The sequence below is a fragment of the Anser anser genome, assembly GCF_964211835.1.
Source record: "Anser anser genome assembly, chromosome: 2".
NCBI lineage: Eukaryota > Metazoa > Chordata > Aves > Anseriformes > Anatidae > Anser > Anser anser.
Genome location: NC_139721.1, coordinates 51772524 through 51782014, shown reverse-complemented (window position 1 = coordinate 51782014; position 9491 = coordinate 51772524). Strand labels below are relative to the sequence as shown.

Genomic DNA, 9491 nt, shown 5'->3' with positions numbered 1-9491 from the left:
TAGTCTTTCTTCCCTGAAGCATTTTGTAATTCTTAGGAGGTGTTTTTTTTCCAGGTAATTGCTTCTCCTAGGTAAAATGACTTGAATTCCAAGACATTGCAAGCTTGTTGTAAGCTTCGTGTAAGCTTGTTGTAACCTGGGCTGAGAAAGGACTGAAACTAAATAGCTCTGTACAGTTGGTTTCTCGTTGCTCATTACTGCAAAGTTATTTTCAGTGAAATAATGTTATCCTTGTATCTGATACTTGGAAAGAAAAACTGAAAAACAAATATGGCATCGCTATGTTTGCTAAAGATTGTGAGTATCAGTATTGCTGTCAGCAGTTTACACTGAGCTGTGGTAAGAAAAAATGTGGGCTTGATTAGCTAGTCCTAGCTTACATTCAGAATACTGATCTATTAATTATACACACAATTTGGAGATGCAGTACTCTGAAAATTAATGTTATTCACCAATTTTAGTGAGCGGATTCAAATTTGAAATGGCTATCCTGACCACAGCCCTGTCTTCTCCCAGCTTGCTGTATCTGTACTTCCAGTGATAAATCAGGTAAATACAGATCTGCTTTTCCCTAGCATTGTTGACCATTATCAGTGGCCTTCCCTGGCCATCATCCAGCATGAAGCTTCCTTCCTGTGGGTCATTAAACTCCTGAAACCTCTCCAGCTTCTTTGGGTTAGTATCTAGCTCTTTCAGAACCTGTGGAAAGGTCACTGCTGCCTTCTCATGTCTGGACACGCAGCTGAAGACCTGCCCACGTTTCTGGACATCTCATGCCTGCTAATATTCAACATTTGTAACTCTGCGAGCCCTCGTGACAGCCTAGCAGGGGTGCAGCTGTAACCCTTCCCAGAGCTATCTGTACCCAGAAGCAGCCCAGCTGTCAATTTTTACATTTTAGGAAAAACCTCCCGTCTGGCATGAGCAGCGAAGCTGGACTTCTATATTCAAAGAAATTGCCCATTTGATTAACCAAAGGTACAGTCAGCTGACACCGAGGGATGCTGCTCCTGTGTCTCAGCTGTCAGAAGAGCCAGGGACAAGGACAGGCTGTGCGTGGAGGTCGCGCAGTCACCACCACTGGAGGTTTTCAAGACCCAGCTCAACAAAGCCCTGGACAGCCTCGCAGCTGGCACTGCTTTGGTTCGACACGAGACCTTCCAGGTCCCTTCCAACCTGAATTATTTTGTGATCCTGCAGTTCTCACTGTAGACTGAAAGTGCCATGTGGATGTGCTTTATTGTATGCAAATTTCTACAACTAAAAGGCTAAGTAGACAGAAATAGGGGCAAATAGAAAGAGCACAGTAAAGTGATGGGACACTTGTCCTCTGTTTGATACCAGCAGTCCTATTTTACTAAAATATACGACCAATTTCTGCAGTCCTTCACTTATAAATAGGCTTTTTTTTTTTTTTTTTTTTTTTTTTTTCTCCAAGAGATTTTCTCTGTTTAGGACAAGTGATGACCTTCTTGGCAATTTAATATTGTTCCAAGCATGTAAATACCGTCAAAAAAAAAAGTAATAACCACTCTTATTCACACTCTAACCTAGTTCAGACATGCCAACTAGTCAGATTAGCTTAAAAGACTGGTCTTATACTGCACATAGTTCAGACTCATTAGAGGCAACTGTGATTGAAAACCACAACTGAAGCAGAGCTAGAATTAGAAATTGTGCTGCTGGTGGTGCATTGTTTTAAATAGCAATTGCCTAAGGTGTAGGGAAAAATTTAGAAATCACTGTTTTGTGCAGTAAAGTGATACTAAGATCCTGTGAAGAGCAAAATATTCAAAGGAAATAGAGGAAAAATAGAGAAAAAAAAAAAGAACAAAGGAAGAGCACAGGATATCAAAGCAAAAACCTCTATAAAAAGAGAAGAAATACAAACCAAAGTGTTTTGATTATAATGATGAATTGTAATACAGTGGGTAACGTGCTGGAGTGATGGTTAGAGACTGGGAAATTTTCCCAAATTCCTATGGTTTGGTAATGGGAGCAGTACTGAATTACCAAGTGGGCCGGCAAATTGGGTGGGGAAGGGTTCCACAGTCACTAGGTGAGCTTGTTTTTTCAGAAATCAGGAAACATCAGGAAGTTAATCACATCCTCAAGGGTCTATTTTTTTATTTTTATTTTTTTTTATTTTTAATCCACTGCTCAGAATGGTTTTGCTTCAGCGTACCAACAACACTTAACAGAACTACTCATCTGTGGGAGCTGCCAGCAGGGTTCTTCCAACCCATATTTACTTAGTGCTTTGGAAAAGCCAGGGGCTGCAAGAACAGGACCCACAAGCACGAAGAATATCAGTTTTTCCTGTTGCAAACCATTATGTTGCAGCTGGGTTCTCTTTTAGGTTCCACATGAAATTGTTTTCTTTGTCTGCTAGACTGATCTTTGATGTTTTTGAAGAAAAGACTCTTTAAAATAAAAAATGATTTAATATAAAAGTAATTTATACTTGTATTCTTCCTGCCTGATTTTCTGTATGGGAAAAATCTTTATACCCCAATATTCAGAAAATATTTATTTGAAAATTGATAAAATAAGATAAACACAACAACACACACACAAAAAAAACAAAACAAAACAAAACAAAACTCTTCAAATGCAAAGGTCTCCAACTTAAAACATACAGGGAATTCCAGTTTAGCTGATACAGCCATGACAGATAATATCTGGAAAGGTTTTGACATAGGATATAAGAACCAATGAAAAATCAAGGATCATAAATAAAAGTTAAATGAAGCAATATTTAAAACATAAAACAACTGGGAGATGTGAGATACATTATCTTAAGTATAAAATGGTGCTTCTTTTGAAAGCACATCAGTGTATGGAATATTTCTGACAAGTGGGTTCACACAGGAAGCTTGAATCTTATATTTCTCAAGCTCCCACAGCTATGCTGTGATATATGCAAATTAATAGTAATCACCATTAGAGTTAGGAGGAAAAAAGAGTGAGAGAATGTTTCTCCTTAACAATTTGTGTACTCTGAATAAATTTGTATTAAATATGGCTGTCAAATTACAAAAACATAAAATCTTCATACATTTCAACACAAAGATTCAGCAGTGACAAAGAGCAGAAGAGAATCAAAATAGCTGGTGTGCAACAGTGCATAGACTTTTAACAGAAATATTTTTATCCCAATTGAACAACTATTTGTTTTCAACATCCCTTTAAGATGACTGAATGAAAAATACTGTAGATGAGAAGCTGAGTACACAAAATGAGCCAGGCTGTACATTCAGCAGTGCTGCAGCCGATGCTTTGTACAACACAAATGGCTGGTATGTAACTTGTTTGTGCCATATTATGATATATCTCAGCCTTTTAAGCCCTTATTTAAGGTTTCAGAAATTGAGCCCGTGGGATACCATTTGCATGTTTGACAGCATGTAGATTGATAGCTTTTTATATTAATTTCTAGGAACAAATAATGCATGCCAAATATCGTTTCATAGTTTGCTTCAAATTGCAACCAGCAACATGAGCTTGTAGAATAGCGTTTTGGGGTGAAAACTTGGAGATGAAAAATAAACAAGAGTGGGGATTTTCAGAATAGCCCAAGAAGAAGGAGGGAGCAGCAGACCTAAGTAACATGGATGTGCTGTGATAGGAAGAATAAACACGCTGTCAGATACTGGGCACAGAATTAAGGCTGTATAAGCACAATCTTGACTGAATAGCAGCACTCTTTGTGCTAGGTAAGTAATCTTTTTTGTTGTTTTCATCATGTGCAGTTGCAATATGCCTCATTACATAACATCATCTGAGGTTTAACAGTCTTGATGTCCTTATATTCTTGCACTGAAGAAATAGTTAAGGATATGTCCACATGGCCATCACCTAGAGGTATATCTGCGAGTGCTTTATACTAACTAGTTCATTTCTGCTAGCTGTACACCTGCAGCAGCACAGAGATCAGGGCTGCCTGAAATACTCACCCCAAACTGATTAGCTGAGTAAATAGCACGTAAAAAGGTCTTTTGCTGAGCATTGTGTTGCCCCTGCGACACCAGCACTGGTGCTGTATTTAGCTAGTTAAATCTGCCTTGGATAAATCTACACTTTGTGACAGCTGTTATCAGGAAAAAGAAATGTTTTCTAAACCAGCTGCTGGTGGAGGCAGAGGAGCCAAAGCCCTCCTTCCCTATAGGCTCCTTTTGGTCCCCCTCTTAATTCCGTCACCTCCAGTGACAGAAATTTCTTTCTTTGCAGTAAATTCACGGTCCCTTTCCCTTTGGAGCCACAGCAGACAGAGGAGTTTGGATACGTCTGTTGTCCACACAATGCGTGTCTCTCACTGAACCTTACTGCAGCTCAGATGCTGGGAATAGTGAAAAGATGTAGAGGTAAAACATCCAGAAGTAATTATTTTTCATCACAAGCACAGCATTTTGGGAGAGTACATTGGAAATTTAGTGCAACTAAATGACTTGGAAGAGTTGCTTTTGCTAGATTAGGAATCCTGTTGTGTCACTGTTGGTGGTTGATCTTATGGCTTGTTTCAGTTATCAAATGCTGAGTTCTGAATCCCAGTTGTTAGAAATGATGAAATAAGACCGTGGTTCTCAGCTCCTTTCCAAACACTTTGGGGAAGACTGCTGTCACCTGGCTGCCGTGCCTTGCTGGAGGATTTCAGAGGAACAGGCACGTATGTGCTAATAGGACATTGACAGCTTCTGGTAGGCAGCCAGGAACAAGCTATAGCGAGAAAAACACAGATGGGAACTAGTAACTTTTGACAGCTTATTAAATAACCAAATTCAAATCAATTTTCAGAGAGCCAGTAAATGTTGTACTCTCACCTTAGGATTAGCATTATTACCAAATTCAGAAGTTTTACTCTAAGCTGTGGACAGGTATTCCAAATATTAACTTTTTTTAAAACTACAGGACTTTATTAAGCAACCACAACTTCTCTTATAAGACATAGAATCATAGAATCCTATAATCATCTAGATTGGAAAAGATCTTCAAGATCATCAAGTCCAACCATCAACCTGACGTACCAAGTCCCATCACTAAACCATGTCCCAGAGTTATAAGATTATAAAATATCTGATAAACACAAATGTTAAGGGGAAACATCCTCTTGGAAAGGATACTGCAAAACTCTCCACTGTGTGGTTTCTTGCGTATTTTCCTGAACTATCTGCTGCTAGCTACTCTTTGAAGTATCTTTAGCTGTTGCAGTTCCCTTTTGTTAAGTCTCCAAACTTGAGCTTTCTTTAAATGTAGGAAACTTGTCCAACAGCATAGATTGAGAAACAAGAGCACCAGGTCATCACACACACACACACACACAAAACAAACAAAAAAACCAGAGATTGACTTTAGTTGGAGATTAAGACCTCCTTTTTTTCTTGGGAATCCATTCAGAAAATTGGACCCAAGTTTGAAAATAAATTACAGAAGACAATACACACGCTCAAAATCTCTGCCTTCCAAAAAATGTCTTGGTAGTTTATTTAGGACCATTCCCTATAGAAAGGGATGGATTTGGATGTGGAATTCTACTAGTACCCACAGCTACAGCGTCCTGTAGCTCTTAACACTTAATCAGACAAACAGCTAGAAAGCTATTTTTCTGCTGTGTCAAGTTCTAAATTCATTCCCCAGCTTTCCCATTCAGAAAAGCAAACAGGTCCCTGGAACTATGTAATTCTAATTAGTAGAAGACTGAACTACAATTTCTGGAATCTCTCTCCTAGGACCAATGTGACTAAATAGATGTGGATACGCAGTGCTGTGGGGATTCTAAGATTTACAGAGCTCCAAGTGGTTTGAAACATGCACTTTGATATTCAAATGGGAGTTAAGTGGTTTAAAATTAGCTGTGGATATTATCTCATTTTATAGCCAGATAAAAGTGTGTAGATTTAAGTGCCAGAGTATTTAAAGAACCTAAAAGATTTTGCTGCCGTACTCTATCTCAATTTTATTTACATAATAAACAACATCTGCACAGAATCTAAAAAATGGCACTTGGTAATGCTATTATACCTGGAAAAACACGGAAAATGTTATTTAGATTTTCATATCCCACCTGTGATCTATACAAATTCTATTGCAATGAGAGGAAAGAACTAAGATGCTTAATTGGTTTAATTTCTCTACATCTCTTTCTGAAAATTTCAAAAGAAATTAGTATGTCATTAAGTCTTTTAACATGCCTCTGCAAATGACCCGCTGTGAAGGTGTGGAATCTGTAACACAATTCAGGAGTCCATTCACCAAATCCCTCACCTTCTCTAATTAAAAGTATATATTATAGCCCAAACTCTGTAGATCAGTGGAGCTGCCATTGGCACAGAAACCTGGGGAAGAAGAGGTTATATTTGAGTTCCAGTTCTCCATCCAGCCCGTTGCCTGAGCCAAGACATGTTTTGTATGGTTGTACAACTTTTTGCTGTCCATACCTTCTTAGGCTTAGGAGCAAAGACTGAAAGCCCTTACGGTTGATGTAGGTGAGCAGCTCCCATGCAGAAGATGAAGAAGTGTGTGAACTTACTCCATGGCACAGCACAAGGCAGGAGGTAGCAGCTGCCCAGGGAATAACTAGCTAGTAAGGTAAACAGGTTTCAGGTGGATTCAAGGCTGGTGAGGTGAGGAAGAGGATACCAGTGAGCCGTGGTTCAGAAAAGCCTGGGGCAGCTGGTCTCATCCAGACCTTCTGCCTGTGGTTCCATGTAACAGACCACAGCAGAAGAGGAAGATCTTGTAAGCTTTCAGCTGTGTTGCGTGGTAGGTGCGGTGGAAGTGGCTACAGCAGAACTTAGGGTTAACATTCCTGCCAATGCAAATGTGCAAGATAGAGTGGAATAACCATTTGTATTGAAAGTTAAATGTACTCTGCAGAGCAAAATATTTATTTACAATGAAGTCACAGCATAGTTCCACATATTAAACCCTATTCTAGATGACAAAAATTGTTCTCATGCAATATTTAGCCATTATATTGGGTCACGTGCATTTCTGTGCCAAAATGTTGACCAAAGTGAAAGAAGACAAGCCCACTTAATTATCCCTAGAGATAATACTACTTAATTCAGAAACAAAAAGTTGGGTCTTAGAGTTGTATTGGTTATATCTACTTAAATGCCTCATGAGGTCATATTCTTAATTTAGAATTTTATTTAAATAAGATGATAAAAATGTAACATCTTGTCAACAGAGCAAGGAAAGTACATTTTATTGAACTGTAACGCGTCATATGGCTTTATAGAGTTTTGCTGCTAATTACTTCAATAGGTTGTCTGTCATTAAGCTGTGAAATATCTGTTACATGCACTGTGGCATGGCATAAAAAAATTAAAAGAATCCATAAAACATTAATATTCTTGTACCATGGCAAAGGTCAATATAGAGACTGATATTTCATACTTTCTGGTTCATGACATGACATGTTGTTTGGTTTCCTAAATCTGATTTAACTAAGGAAAAAATTCTATAAATAATTTTAAATTGGCATGCTGATTTTATGCTGATTTTACGGAAGATATTTAAAAGGGAGAACGCTCAGTCTGACACTGCTGTCATCATGTGTTTGCACAGAGATAGCACAGGGTATCGGTATCTGTCTCTGTCTCTCTCCCTCTTCGCTGCTATATTTATCACCCTCCTGGCCATAAAAGGTCTGGACTGGGGCTCTGACATTCCACTGACTGCAGGCATTATTTTTGTTCTGGACCTTCAAGTCCAGTCCCTACCCCTGGTCCTGACTACCTCTCCCTTTGCTGCATTCATTGCTGCTGTGTTTTTCTGTTGTTCATCCATTTCAGAGCTATTCCAATTGCTGTTGTTCTTCTGGGCCCTGGTAAGTGTTCCTTTATGATGGAAGATTTTATGTGTTCAACTATTTTTAATTAGAGTCTGTACTGCCGAGTTGATAGTAGCTCCCTTTAATCTTCTCAGCTCAACAGTTATTTGAGGGAGTTGTAGATGGGAGCTGAAGAACTCTAAAGGCTCAGCTGTGAAACAAAGTGTAGCACGAGGGTTCGCTTAGCAACTCAACTGTCCCAGAATATTCTTATTGTACTCTCAAACAAAGCATGGGTTACTGAGATACAGGAGGAATTAGTTGTGCTACTTCCTTTGGGATTAGAGAATGTGTAAATAATCTAAATATTTTCTAGTTGCATAGGACGTCTTGTGATTTGTAAAGCAGATGAAACACCATTGACTGAACTGAAGGAAATCTTATAATTTTTGTAAGCTTATGTTTCTGTTTTTTTTTTTTTCCCCACTCTTTTCATTGATTGATGAAGTAGATCTTCAAAGAATTAGATAGTAAATAGTGCAAGAGGCAATGCTAATGCTATCACTTCCTTTAAAGTGCATTTACAACCTACAGACAAGTACAGAACTGCCTGTTTGCTCAGATACCATTTTGAAAATTCATTTCAACAGCTGCTAACATGTAGATCCAAAATCTGCATATTCATCTAGCTATGGCCACTGTATTTTTAGGCCAGGCTATACAGTTGTGATCGTATATATATATATACCTACACAGATATTGAGAGGGATTTTTACCCTCATAATAAAAGGGGCTAATGAATGGCCTCAAACTAAGGAGGTGCAGGTAATATGGATTTTATAAAACTCCAGAGATGGGAGTCAGTCAGATAACCAGACAGTGCCCCAAGTTGGAGTAAAATCCTTGTAAGGTTCAGAATTTCTTGTCATCCCCTAAAACATAGCACTACTGGTCAGACTGGTGTAACTAACTGACCTTAACCTGTGAGTAATGCTTGATGTTTCAGAGGGAAAACAAAATATAACTCACAGGGTGATAAAACAGGGTGATAAAAAGGAGTTTCCTCTTATATTACATGAGTAAGAGTTGGCCTTTGATTTGAACCAAGAGAGGTGACTTCTTGTTCAGCTTGCCTTACTTAGTTCTTACTCCTAACATATACTCCTTCTCTTACTCCTGAGGATAATGAGGCCCACAGCTTTTGTGTTTGGATGAAAAAAGTTGCCTTTAACAGATTTTACACATACTGACTTAAATGGTTAAGCTTGTTCTTTCGCTCTGATAAGACGTAAATAGAAATGCCTCATTTAACTCTTTAATGGACAATACATAAAGTGCTTTATACTTTTGGGTCACCTTCCTTAATTTGGATCCTGGAGAGCTGTGGAAATCCCTGAGCGATAGGATTGAATGAGTGTTAGCATTGTGGCTGTTGTAACCATGACAAAGCTCACTAATGCTGCAAATAAAGCTGGTGAAGATGAAGGGAGGCAATTGTAGTACTCTACAAAAGGAACACGGGATGCTCTCATGCTCTTCGCCTTTCAGTGTGTAAAACATGACTCATCTGTACACCTTAACTTTGCTCAACAAAAATCACAGTGGCTTGCAAACCCTAAACTAGCTCTGTGGAGCTGGGAGAGAAAGTAATGAAGAAAAATGAAGAATAAATCTCCAAAGTTAACAAAGTGAAATAATCACAGCAAAAAAATATTGA

At 38.6% G+C, this 9491-nt stretch overlaps 1 protein-coding gene across 4 annotated transcripts in view; it reads left to right on the top strand.

Moving 5' to 3' along the window:
• The first annotated feature begins 7658 nt into the window (after positions 1–7658).
• Positions 7659–9491, top strand: part of MYOM1 (myomesin 1) — an 80602-nt gene continuing 78769 nt past the window's right edge. For all 4 annotated transcript variants that reach the window (XR_014578836.1, XR_014578837.1, XM_083821882.1 and 1 more), the window contains exon 1: positions 7659–7831. The gene's annotated coding sequence lies outside the window, so the exon portion shown is untranslated. The remainder of the gene's footprint in view (positions 7832–9491) is intronic.